This window comes from Sphaerodactylus townsendi, linkage group LG02 (genome assembly GCF_021028975.2).
Source record: "Sphaerodactylus townsendi isolate TG3544 linkage group LG02, MPM_Stown_v2.3, whole genome shotgun sequence".
Taxonomy (NCBI): domain Eukaryota; kingdom Metazoa; phylum Chordata; class Lepidosauria; order Squamata; family Sphaerodactylidae; genus Sphaerodactylus; species Sphaerodactylus townsendi.
In genome coordinates this window covers 132,103,103-132,116,039 of record NC_059426.1, presented here as the reverse complement: position 1 = coordinate 132,116,039, position 12,937 = coordinate 132,103,103, and the positions used below count along the sequence as shown (strand labels likewise).

Sequence of the window (12,937 nt, the reverse complement as noted above, 5' to 3'; positions counted from 1 at the left end):
AATATCACAAATAAAAAGCCTTTTAAATTTTTGATTTGAGCAAATCAGTGGTCAGATGAGGCAAGACATTGATTGGTGCCATTCTGTTGTGGGCCTGGTTTATTTCTGTTGGGATTGGTCAGTAAGTCTGTGCAGTTACTCCAATCTGGAGAACTGTTAGGATTTTGTCTCTTCGTGTGTGTAAAGTGCCATCAGGTCCTGGCTGATTTATGTTCAGAGGTGGTTTGCCATTGTCTTCCTCTGCATGGCCTGAGAGAGTTATGAGAAGATTGCGCTTGGCCCAAGATCACCCAGCAGGCTTCATGTGGAGGAGTGGGAAACAAATCTAGTTCACTGGTGGGGGAGGGCAGCTACCCATAGGATGGGGGTGTTACCGCTGTTTCTCGGGTAACAATAAGTGATTTCAGCTCAGCAACGTAATGAGGCGCAGGAAGCCAGCGTTCTTCAAAGGATTTTATTTGGAGGTGATGGTCACGGCTCGGGCAGGAGAATCGCGCCTTGCAAACCGGCACAAGAACTTTTATTCACAAACATCAAAAGGGGGCAAGGGGGCAGGTAGAAAGGGGAGGTAAGGGGGCAGGTCCCTTACCAAACACCAATAAGAAAACAATACAAAAGGAAGATACAATTACAACTTTTGTGAATGGGATCACGAAATCACGCTGTCAAACGTCTTCCCGTGAGATCCTGCAATGGTGCTGAAGGGAGAGCAGATAAAGTCCATTCAGAAAATCTAGGTGGGCTTGCTACCGCACCCAGCTATCTCCTTTATCAGATGGCTGTTTCCTTCAGTTATGTCCTGAGGCTCCCGCGCCTCATCTCTGTAACAAAGGAGAGTTCAAATTGTCCAATGGTGGTCCCTGCACGTCTTCCAACGGCTGGGACCTCTGGGTGCTGCCAGCAGAGTTTAATTTGCAAATCCAAAGGGGTCTTTGTCCTTGCTAAGGAGTTGGCTGGGTGTTGGTCTAAGCTGCATTCCAGGGCTGACTTCCTTGTCCCTTAATATTTTTATTTATTTATTTTATTTTTTATATTTATATACCCTCCCCGAAGGCTCAGCTTCTACAGGCTACTGCTTTTACTAATAGCACAAATATCAAAATAACTTTTCTTAAACTTAAACATTAGGGAAAACAATACAATACAAGTACATAAGAACCTCCTAACTTAACAATAACAAAACCTTAAGCTAACTGGGGAACCTAGTCCAACTAAAATCCAAAACAGCGGGCAAATAATAAATTCAACTCTAAAGGGGCTTTCATTATATCCAGAAAGGGCAAAGGCAAGGGGGAAACCATATGACATTGGCACAATCACACATATACGATCCTTGTAAGCCTCGTGGAGGCTTCTGAACCACACAAGTCTCTGCGTCCTGATATGAAGCCAGTGTAGTCAGGTAACTTGACTCAGGAAAATATTTTAGCTATTTTCCTGGGCGGTAAGAGGGGGAACAGAAAACTCAGATTTTGCCCTGGGCTCCATTTTCTCTAGCTATGCCTCTGCCTAGGGCCTATGGAAACCTTAATGTGGTTTAGTTCTAGTTCACTGGTGGGGGAGAGTGGGGCTTGGGAGGGGAGCGATTTTAATGGGTATAATGCCACAGAGTCCACCTTCTAAAATGGCCATTTTCTCCAGGGAGACCGATGTCTGTTGCCTAGAGATCAACTAATATTGCAGGACGGCAGGCACCTAGAGGTTAGCAACCCTGTTTTCAGAGGTACTTTGATGGCAAGTGGAGGAAGAAAGACGACAGAATCCATATTGGCAAAAGCTCCTTGGTGAAAAGGCAAGATTTTGATCTGTTTGGCTGCAACCCTTACTTTAGAGCAATTCTCACTGAAATGTGAGTTACTTAAATGCAGAAAAGTTAGTCTGCATAATTCTTTTGGGTTTCAGTCCTTTAACAACTGGAACACTCAGCTCATTTCTCTACAGCTATGAGATGACTGAAATAATCTGCGAAGCAGGAAAGGTCTATGTGTATCTAAACCGAAAAACTGGACATCCCAGTATTAGGATTGCTAGCAACCCTAGACAAAGAGAAAGAATTGCAGTGCTGTCCTGAAAATCTTTTCCTACAGAAAATCTATTCCTTATTTGTATAGAAAAAATGAAAGTGAAAGGTTCTACAGTAGAAACCTACTAGGATTTTTTTTCAGAAGCGAATATCTCAGGTTAACACACACTCTTGAAGTTCTTCCTGTTCTTGAGAAAAGCATACCATCTTGAGCATACTGGCATATAAATCCTACTGAAATAAATGAGATTTAAATATACATAAAAGAATAATCTGGTTACATTTAAAGATTAACACATTTATTGCAGTATAAGCTATTATAACCTATAATTGACAGAAGTAAACAGGACCTGAACCATCTGATGCAAAGTTATAATGTCATATGCTTAGGTTTTTACTCGCATAACCTTAATTCCTCCTTCCTCTTTTTATTCTTACTTCTAATCATACTTTAAGTCTCTCTCTCCCCTCCCCCCGTCCCCCTTTCTTATATCCCTTCCAGCCAGTTCAACCACCACATATTCCTGGGCAAGGCACCTCGAAGTAATCCATCTTCAGCAGCCTTTTCACTTCCTCACTCCCTTTCCTTTCCCAGGATACTCCCAATCCTGAATTCCGACTCCGAAGCCGGGAGCAGATAAGATGGAAAAGGAGGAGGAGGAGGGTGGTAGGAAGGCGAAGCTGCGGCCTCTTGCCATTGGCTCCGCGCGTGCACGTGCCCTCCTCACTCTCTCGCCTCTGGGCTCACAGCTGGGTGGCCCACCGCTGCCGGGAGTGAGTCGAGCTAGAGCCGGAGCCACTTCAGCGAATGCATGAGCGGGGCAGCGGCTGGGAGAGTTTTCCCCTTCCCCTTCCTCGTGTTTCGGGCTGCCGCAACAAGCCCCGGGCCAGAGCCCTGAGCGCTCTCGCCCAGCAAGAAAAGGTAGGTGAGTCCCGGCCGAGGCGGCAACGCACAGCTGCAGCTTTCCCCGGCGCGAGGCTGCTCGCTTGCCCGCTGCCGCAGTTGCTGCTGGAGCTCTTTTCCCGCGCAACTTGGCTTGGGTAGGTCGCCGAAGTTAGGAGCGTTTCCCGGCGGCTCCGGAGCGCGCGCCGGGCTCTCTCTGGAGTTCTTCACTCCCCGCCTCCCCACCTTTGAGATCAGCTCATGATTAAGCGTCTCGAGCTTGGGAGCCTGGCGCGGATAGACAAAGTAGCCGGCCACGGGCTGCCTCGTCGGGGAAGAAGGGAGCGCCTTATTACCCGATCCCGGCAAGGCTCGCCCCGTACCAGCTCGTCGCCAGTCAGCCACTTAAAGCGCATTGGACTCCATTAGGCGAAGAAGGCATTGCGAGCTGGCGGAGCGCCTGGTTTCGCGTGGCGCGGTCGACTTCATTAGTTGGAGGCTTCACGAGGTCCCGATCCTTCTGGCAAGACGTCCATGGAGTGAAGGTGGAGGGGAGGGGGGGGGGAAGGGGAAGGGGAGGGTTGGTCGAAGTAAGCCGAACCCTTCGTGTTTGTGCATTTGCTCTTAGAGAGGCGGGGAAAGGTGATTTCGCTGGGCCGGGTTGAGTTCTTGAACACCTCCGGGAGCTGAGCCGAGGTATTTCGATTTCTGCTGGGCGTTTTGAAAGAGGGTTGAAATCTGAGACTTGGGGGCTGCTTCTGTTTTCCTCGAGCGCTCCGGACAAACTCGGGAAGCTGCTCCAGAGACACTGAACTAAGCAAAGCCCTGGAATCCGACAGCAGCTCTGCTTATCCCTCGCCCGAGGAATGAGCCCGGGGAGCCAAAAGCGCCCAGACTCTAGGAGATTTAACCCTTTCGTAACCTTTGCTTTCGTTCAATTGAGTGGGAAAATGCCGAATTTTTGGCGCTTGGGCATTCGAGCCTGAGCAGGCTCCTGGTTGTATTTCTTTTAACCCCCTCCCCCATACACACATTTCTAACTTACTATTACACAAATTCTGAACAGAACCGAAGCCTGGTTGGTGGGAGTTGGTCCATAATTTTTTAATGGATGCAGCCACTCCCCTAGTGGTAGATGGTCAAGGAAAGGATGAACATTCCCAGCTAGCAAGGCTATGATCCTAAAAGCTCATTCATGCCACTTGCTATCAAGTAGATACTTTGAGATTGGAGGTATGAAGCTAGTTCTTTTCTTTGGTGCTAGTCTTGCTTCCTAGTAACTCTTATTAAGAGTTTTACCAGGTTTGGTTTCCTGTGGTACCATACTTTATTTTTATTTGAGTTGGTTGCTGTTCAAATAATTTTCGTTTTGTCAGTTTTAGTGTATACTTTTACTTTATTCTACTTATGTTCTTGAATGAGAGCCAGTATGGTTTGGCGGTACGAGTGTTGAACTAGGCTCTGGAAGACCCGGTTTTAAATCCCCAGTGTGCCATGACAGCTCCTTGGGTGACCTTAGGCCGGTCACAGTCTGAACTTCTGCTCTAAAGGGAGAAGAGGAAAATGATGTAATCTGCTTTGAGTCCCCATTGGGGGGAAGGGTTTGGGGATAAATGAAGTAACTAATCCTGTACAAAAATAAAGCTTCTATTAATATGCAAACCTGCCGGGACAAAGGCAAGTACCATTGATTATATGCTGGTAGATGAACTTTTGTTTGCCCAGATAAATAATTTTCAGGTACTACCATACTTGGAAGGGGACCATCTCCCCCTCCTTTTGCAAATAGCAACAGGAACAAAACTAAAACAAGACAACTACGCCTACCCAGTAGAACTGAATGCCACAGCGCAATCAGGCATCAGGGCTAAATGGTCTGATCAACTGGATGCAAAAGTAAAGGAGATACTGACACAAGAAATGTTGGAGTCCTTACAAAGAGCCACGGAAACTATGGATGAACAAAATGATCCCATAAAGATGTACGAAAGGTTGATTCAAGATCTGAAATCCTGCATCTTTGTCAACAACAATATAGGACCCCAAAAAAGCAAGCCACTTTCCAAGCCCTGGTTTGACTATGCTTGCAAATCTGCAATATGCAAACCTTTGCTCTGCTTCCTATTCTTATCAAAACTAAACTTAAATCTCTCTCATTTGTCCCTGATTTGGTGTCATTCAGGTATGCCTTCTTTTTATTCAGACAGTAGAGACCCAAAAGAGTGCTATTATGCTTTTGTAACTGAAACAGCAGCAAAATCAATATATCCTGCAAACAAATGATTCTTAAGACTCTCCTAGGAGTCCCACTTGAAGTGACAAGAACAATGCCTGGCACTGCTTCTGACGTAATGCTGTTCTGCTTCATTGTGAAGAACAGACCTCCTGTTGAAAATACAGTGGTGCAGCAATACATTATCTGGATTTATTCCCTAAAGATTCCATGTCAAAAAGCATGGAAAGCTATTTTTAACAGCCACCTTTTTGACAAACTTTTCGGTGTTGGCATAAATGTTGCACTAGGCAGTCAAGTTCAGCTAAGCCCCCTTCATTGGCCAGCTTTGACCTTTAGAACACTTAGTAGCTTTGTTTCCAGAATCTGTTCCATTTCCTTCTGTTTTACATTACAGATGCACAAAGCTGTTTTTGCTAACAACTTGGTCCTCATGTTAAGTAGATGATGAGCAGCCCAATCCAGGAGAGGGGCAAAGTGACTTGGGGATTCAGCACAGCCTCACGCTTATGCAGGTGCCCCCCTTAATGGTACAAGTGGCAAATGCACCAGCAAAGGGGACGAAAATGGTGGTAGGTGAGTGCTGCACAGCTCGGTGGCGCCTGACCTAGTAGCAGGCTGAGGCCTCAGTGCTGCACCAGCCTAAACCTGACTGTTGGCACTGCCAGGGAGAGGCTAGGGGTGTTCCTGGGGCAGAGTCAACTTCCATTAGGTTTTCAGCCCAGGAGCTCCCCTGGCATAGCCCTTGGACTTATGCTGCCCACAAAGGTGGTGTACGTTGGTTTGGGGATATGGAGGGCTGACAAGTGGCCAGGGTTTTTCTTTTTCTTTTTACTGCTTCTCTGTGCCACCAGGAAGCCCTCTGAAGGCTGTTGGTGACGCCTCCCCCACCCATTAAAGTCCTCTGGTTCGGGTGGTTGTGTAAATTATTTATATATTTAGATTTTTAGACCATCCTCCCCCTGAAGGGCTCAGGGCGGTGTACAGCATAAAAATATAATAATACCCCATAAAATCTATACAACTATAAAACCATTTAAAACTACAACAATAATACTAAATTAGTGACTGAGATGAGACAATTTAGAAAAGGGTGATCCCCCCCCCCCCAAAAAAAAACCATTTGGTAAAATGATAAAATTGACCAGAGTTGGGGGGAAAAGAAACATGTGTTTGAAGAAGGTGGAAGTTATCTGAAGGAGTTCAAAGGAGTTCAAATTAAATTCACAGGAAAAAGCCTCTTTTAAATGGACTGAATTGTTGACATAATTGAAGCTGGGCCAAAAGTGAGCAAAAGCTTTTGATGAGAAGTATTATATATATATTAGTTGGTTTGCTACGGAGAACATGGAAATAATTGTGGTTGGGAATCCTATATTGTTATTTCTCTAAATTCTTGTGTAGTAGGAAACAACACTTTGATGTAAACTTTATATTTAATAAGCTGTCCCTTTGAGGTTAGGACCAGGAAAGCCAGTGGAATGACTTTTGGCTTTCCAAATGTTCAGAAAGTATGTGGGTGTGCATATATGCATGACAATATGTTTGAGTATGGAGAATTTCTAATGTATAACTTGCAGTTATAGTGTAGTGGAGGAGTGGGGAATCAAACCTGGTTCTCCAGACTAGAGTTCCCCTGCTCTTAACCACTACACCATGCTGGCTCTCCCGGCTGGCTCTCTTAATCCGAATAGCTTAGTTTAGCCCAGGCACAGCAGAGATTGGGAGCTAAGTAGGATTGGCTGCAGTTGGTACTTGGGTGCAAGACTACTAAGAAGGACAGGTAGCCCCATCCAAGAATCAGGGGCCCAGCCACCACCCCCAAAGAGGCTTCCCAGCAGCATGGGGAGACTCAAAACGTGAAAATGCCTGCTCGCCACCAATAAGCCTCTATGGGGCTCAATAGGTTGATGCTGCCCAAAAGGGTCATGTAAGTCTACAGTTCTGGCCACTGCCATAACACTGCAAATGGCCAGGAGTTGGCTCCTTGCTAGCCATTATAGTGTAGTTATAGTGTAGTGCAGTTATAGTGTAGTGGAGGACTGCACTATAACTGATGGCAGCAGAGGTGTTGCGATGCTGACTTTGCTTCCGGTGCTGCATTCCAGCACCAGGGGCCGGTGGCAGCTGCTTGCTGGCAGAATTGGCCCTCCGCCAGGGTAATTGTGCCAGGGAGGGCAAATCTGTTGCATGCCACTTCTACTGGCAAGTTCACCCCCTCCTTCTGGATGGGGCTCTGAGGTTGCTGTGTGGTGGAAGGCAGTGGCAAGCCACCTTTTGCTTATGAGTTGCTGAGGCAGAATTTCATGGTTGCCATGAGTTGGTTGTGATTCAGTAGCATATTCTACAGGAAGGCAAAGGCAAGCCACCATTGCTTATCTCGTCTTGAAAACCCCATGAGTTGGAATCTCATGGTTTTGTCATGTTGGTTGTGACTGGATGGCACACCTTATTGTTATTTTACGTGCTAAGTTTTTTTTTAAAGCTGCCTTTTGTGACTACACTCTCCTGACATTTTAACTCCACTATTAGTAAGTTAGAATGGTGGCTGATATCTGTTGCATAGATATCAGCCACCATTCTAACTTACTTCCCTGGAAGTAGATGATGTCACTGCGCCTAGTTTGTCATATGAACATTTGGTGTACTTCATAAGAAGAAGCCACATAATTATATGGCCACAGTTTACTATTGGTAAATATTTGGGAGAGCTTTGCATTGTTAGGGGTAGATGAGAAAGTTTGAAGTTATAGTCTGCTTTAGCCACCATATTCAGTAGCTCTGCTATCCTGAGGTATACCAATTTCGAGAGCCAATACTGCACAAGGGAGTGATTTCCCAAATTCTGTTTCCAGTTACTTCTGGCATTTTTAACTGAATGCAATGCACATTTATTTTACAGTTGGATGGAGTTAAGGTGGCAGTCAACAGTGAAAGTGAGACCTTCAGCACTCAACAAAATGCCGTGAGCACTTCATCTGTGGTAAAACCCTGAAGCCAAAAAGCTTGCTTACAGCCCCATCCTTAGGGCTCCAGTGGCTAGGGATGGCATCACCTCCTCTGGACACCTGGAAAGCCCTCTATAGGGCTGAATGGAGTAGTCCAAGGCCCTGACTGTGGCATTCCCCACCCCAAAGCCTGAGTGGAAGTTCATGAAAGTCGGTTCTGTCTCCAGGAATGCCCCACCCCCACCCTGCATTTGTGTCCATTTGGACACCAGCATAACTCTGCAGCAGCACCCCCCTCCAGCTTTCGAAACTGTGGGGTGCCCAGATGTCAGCACATTTGCTCTCTCCACCAGCAGGGGTGTCCCTTATGCCAGCAGAGGAGGCAAACGTGTCACTGCCAGACCACGTCGCTCCCAGAAGCTGTTAAAACTAGCTCCTGGATTGGGCTGTTGGTTCAGCAAAATGACAACTTGCATCATTGCAGTGCTTCAACGTGTTTAGAGCATTTTATGTGTATCATTTTGCAAGCCTGTATGATAGGCCATTATTGTGCCCATTTTGCAGATGGTTGGCCGAGAATGAAAGGCTTTCTAAGGCCAACTACTCAGTTCAAGGCAGAAATGGAACTGGAAGTTTTTTGATTCACATCTTGGCTTCCTTAGCCTTCATATTATTCCAGTTCCTCTTTAGTTCTCTAGTAGAACATAGTGCTTGAAAGCATAGTGCTGTCTGACCAAGTAAGGTTATTGAGGTTATGTTGATCAGCATACGCTGCAGTCATCTGTGTAGTTTGGTATTTTATCAGTGCTTGCATCTCCTAAAACTGAATTAAAGGACTTTGGGGCAACTTACATGAAGCATTGTTGACCAGCATGCCACGTTCTAAATAAAACTTCCTTTGTTCATTGGAAAAGCAAATATTTATTTAACTAAGCAAATATTTACATGACTAAGCAAACTATCTAATAAAACTTAAACAGGATAAATAACATCCCCATGTGAGGCCATAGACTTTAGCATGGTTTACTCTTTAGTTATGTGGATAACTTCCTGTTTTCTGTGGATTGCAAGACATGGTAATTAGTGTTGATTTCTTTGATTGAGAATGTAACAGTACAAACAAGTGACTCCTCTGCAGTATGTATGTAGTTGTCGCATGTAGTCAGTATCATTTTGTGAGGTTTTTTTGTCCTGTTGTATAAGGGCTTTACTAAAAGAGCTCCTACCACCATAGATATTTTATTCATCATACTGTATACTGCATTTCACATGTCCATTGCATTCTTAGTTAGAAAATAAGTCTTAACAGGGGCCATACTTTTGAACTTAGGAAGACTTTAGAAATCCGGTATTACTGACTGTAGACTCTACCTGCCAGCTAACTTTTTTTGAGCAGAGACTTGTGCAGATGGGACCAGCAATTCTATACCAAATGATGGATTGGCAAAACCTTTTGCTTGGCTGTTGGATTTCAGTGATACCATGTGACATCAGAAATTATTGGCTAAAAAGTCATTTGGCCAGCTGCCAGGACTGACAGGTGGACATTTAACAAGGCAGGATTCTCTTTGGAGTACCTTGTGTAATCAAAAACTTTGGCAATCTCTGAACTCAATAGATCAGTGGTTCTCAACCTTCCTAATGCAGCGACCCTTTAATACAGTTCCTCATGTTGTGGTGACCCCCAACCCTAACATTTATCCATTTTACAAATGGAGAACACTGATGCAGAGAGTCACAGGCGACCCCTGTGAAAGGGTCATTCGACCCCCAAAGGGGTCATGACCCACAGGTTGAGAACCACTGCAATAGATGGTGGTTACTGGGCTTCTAATGGCTCAGATATCTTTATTATTTGAAGCCATACTACTGTAGCCAACTGTTCTGTTTAGTCATATTTTCTCTCTGTGTATGAACTACTGGTTGATGACAGTTTCAGAGTTGCTGTGTTGATCTGCTAGCTATATTTGAATCCAATAGCACCTTTAAGACTAACAAGAGTTTTTGAGAGCTCATACCTAGAAAATCTTGTTGGTATCAAAGGTGCTACTTCACTCAAATCTAGCTGATGGGATAACATTATCTGTCATCAGTCTCTTTCTTATGCTTTCGCTGTAATGTCAGTATGGCAGTCTGCCAGGGGCATTGTCATACTGTTGGACTTAGATATTTCTGTGTTTCAGCATAAGACCAGTTGAAGGCGATGCCTTTCACTTTTGCTTCTGTGTGCTCTGCAGTTGGACTGCTGTAGTCTAGTGAGCCATTACAAATGCTGGTGCCTATTCTGTGGGATTTTAGGATTTGTTACAACTGGCTGCTCAAATTACCGATAGAGTCTTCCATACCCTGAGAGAACCAAGGAGAAATGAACATGGAAGATGTTATTTTAGAGGCCAAAATGTGTAGTGGTTAGTGTTAGACTGTGTTGCTGATACCCAGATTCAAATTCCCTCTCAGTCGTGACTTTCACTTGGTCACTTGGGCTAGGTTCCTGCTTGCAGCCTAATCTATCTCACATGGTTATTGTGAGGATAAAATGGGAACAGAGTATCCTGGTCTGAGCAACTTGGAAGAAGGATGGGAGGAAAATGTGATAGACTAATTCCAGTTCAGTAGTTATGTTTGCACAAAGATATGAGACCTTGACTTACCAGTGTATATACAACCTTGGCCAAGTTGACACATTCAGAGCTTCAGTAATATCTGTTGTGGGATATGGGCAAAATATAGGATATTAGCATATGTATGAGCTATATTTTCATTGTAGGTAATTCCATGTAAGAAAGCCTACCAGTGAGGAGACAAATCACATTGTTGTTCTACACAATGAATGTACACTTAACTTCCTCAAAGGTTTTGTAAGGAGTGGATAACTTAAGGCTTTAGCAATTAAAAGTCCTTTTGACAGTTAAGCAATCTTGCTGCGTTCAGAGTTCTTGCTGTCATTTACATCTTCCTGTCTTAGGGTTTTGCAGGAGTTGCTCATTTCTTTTATTTCTCAGTGTCAGAGGAGTCAAACTGTCTTGTACATTAACAACTGATCCTTTTGCTTCTGGAAGGTGAATGTTCTAATCCTTGACCCAGCCAGTGTGGATGAAATGGTTTGGCAAACCTATAAGTTACAGTACTAACAATCATTGCCTTAAGGTAATAAAAGTAATAAATATATTGCTGTAAGCATATTTTTTAAATTGGAAGATATTAACATTATTTTTCTATTTTACAATTTTTAAAAAAAATGCATTGCTGCCTCAGATTTTGGAACGTGATACAGGGTAAAATCTATGGTGTTGGTACTGTGAGATAAACCATGTAAGTTGCATTAAATATTTCATATATGAGACCCATTCCATGCTGATGTTGAGATACCCTTTTCATTTTAGAATTGTGTTATGTTTGATCTGAGATTAAAGGTGTTGCTGCTGAAGATATAAATTTTTGATTAGTTTTTTTTTGTGTGAGGAAGAATAGTTGAATCTTGATGTTTCCTAAGAAAATTTTGTATTCTTTGTTCTTGTCTTCATAAGAGCACAACCTCCACATGAGGTATCCAACCTTCTGTGCAATGTGAATGGAGAGCCTCAGTGCATGAGCAGATTCTTGTGTCTAATTTTTAAATAGGCACTTATTTTGCTGCTGAGTAGAAACATAATTGGTTGAAGGATCATTTTGAGATCATAAGTTTCATAATTTTTTTTGGTCAAACATTCTTTGGGATTCTTTCTTTCTTAAACAGTGGTATTAGAATTCCCTCAGTCTCTGTGTGGGTTGTTTGAAGAAGGTGTTTGCTCTAATAATGTAAAATTTAATTGGAAAGTTCAATATGTAGAAGCTTTTTCTTCAGTCAATTTATTACACTCATGGACCAGCAGAATATAACATATTATCAGAGTGTTTATAAGAATATTTATTCAGTCTTCTGTTAAGTGATATCAAAAACGGCATTTGTCACTAAATCAGCACTGTACCTTGATAGACTTTGGCAGCTGTAGAGATCTGGCAACTCTGAATGAGGTTCCAGATTCAATGCTGCAAGCGGAAAGGAAGTATGCCATTCTTCTGATCTTCCTGGGATTTTTTAGAGGATTGGTATAATAAACATATATCTAAGACCGCTATAGAAGGGGCAGTGCAATGGCTTATGTCCAGCTGTTTCAATTTCCCCAGTAATGCAAGGGCATAAATGCTCATGAAGCAGCACATCACTGTATCTTTCTTCTAATAAAATGGGTGGAAGAATGGTGAGATATCCCAGTGTGAAAACTATTTTTATGTTTGGGAATCAATAAATTAGCATAATAATTAACAAAGTTGTTCCTGAAGTGATAATATTGTTTGCAGCAGAACTTAAAATCGCATTGAAATTTGATGCCCCAGATTCTTCCTTGATTTTGGATTTAGCTTTGGAATAGGTTATTAAGATGCTAGGAGAATGTCCAATGGATCAAAATTTCTCTGAAAGAGACCTTTTCCATTTTGACTAAAAAGTGTCTGTGTAGAAGGGGCAAGACCCCTCCAAGAAGTTCTGGGAGGGCCGCATAGTTCACCTTTCCTTCAGTTTATCATTGCTATTGGCCTGTAGGGCATACTGAGCCAAGAGAGAGTAACTGGTCCGAGGTTACTTCATGGTTGTATGGAGACTCCCTAGTTCTAGAATATCTTTTACTTTGGCACCACTTTAGAATTCAGTCACATAGTGACTGTCTGGCAGTGAAAAATTGGACAACCAGTTCCTTGAACCACAGGCTGAAGTCCAGAACAGTTGTAAGTGTCTGTGTCACCACAGTCAGTAGAGCTGAAGGGCACTTAATGTTTTGTAGATTCTGTCCATAGATTGTATCAAATATCCA

The 12,937-nt window shown here is 43.5% G+C and overlaps 1 protein-coding gene across 7 annotated transcripts in view; it reads left to right on the top strand.

Moving 5' to 3' along the window:
- Window positions 1–2,741: 2,741 nt before the first annotated feature.
- STXBP6 (syntaxin binding protein 6) overlaps window positions 2,742–12,937 on the top strand; it is a 152,953-nt gene continuing 142,757 nt past the window's right edge. The window contains exons 1-2 of one of the 7 annotated variants that reach the window (XM_048485069.1): window positions 2,816–2,945; window positions 8,042–8,104. The gene's annotated coding sequence lies outside the window, so the exon portion shown is untranslated. Of the gene's footprint in view, window positions 2,950–3,228; window positions 3,452–8,041; window positions 8,105–12,937 lie in introns of those variants that run through there. The other 6 variants (XR_007243540.1, XM_048485068.1, XR_007243544.1 and 3 more) reach the window with 6 other exon arrangements.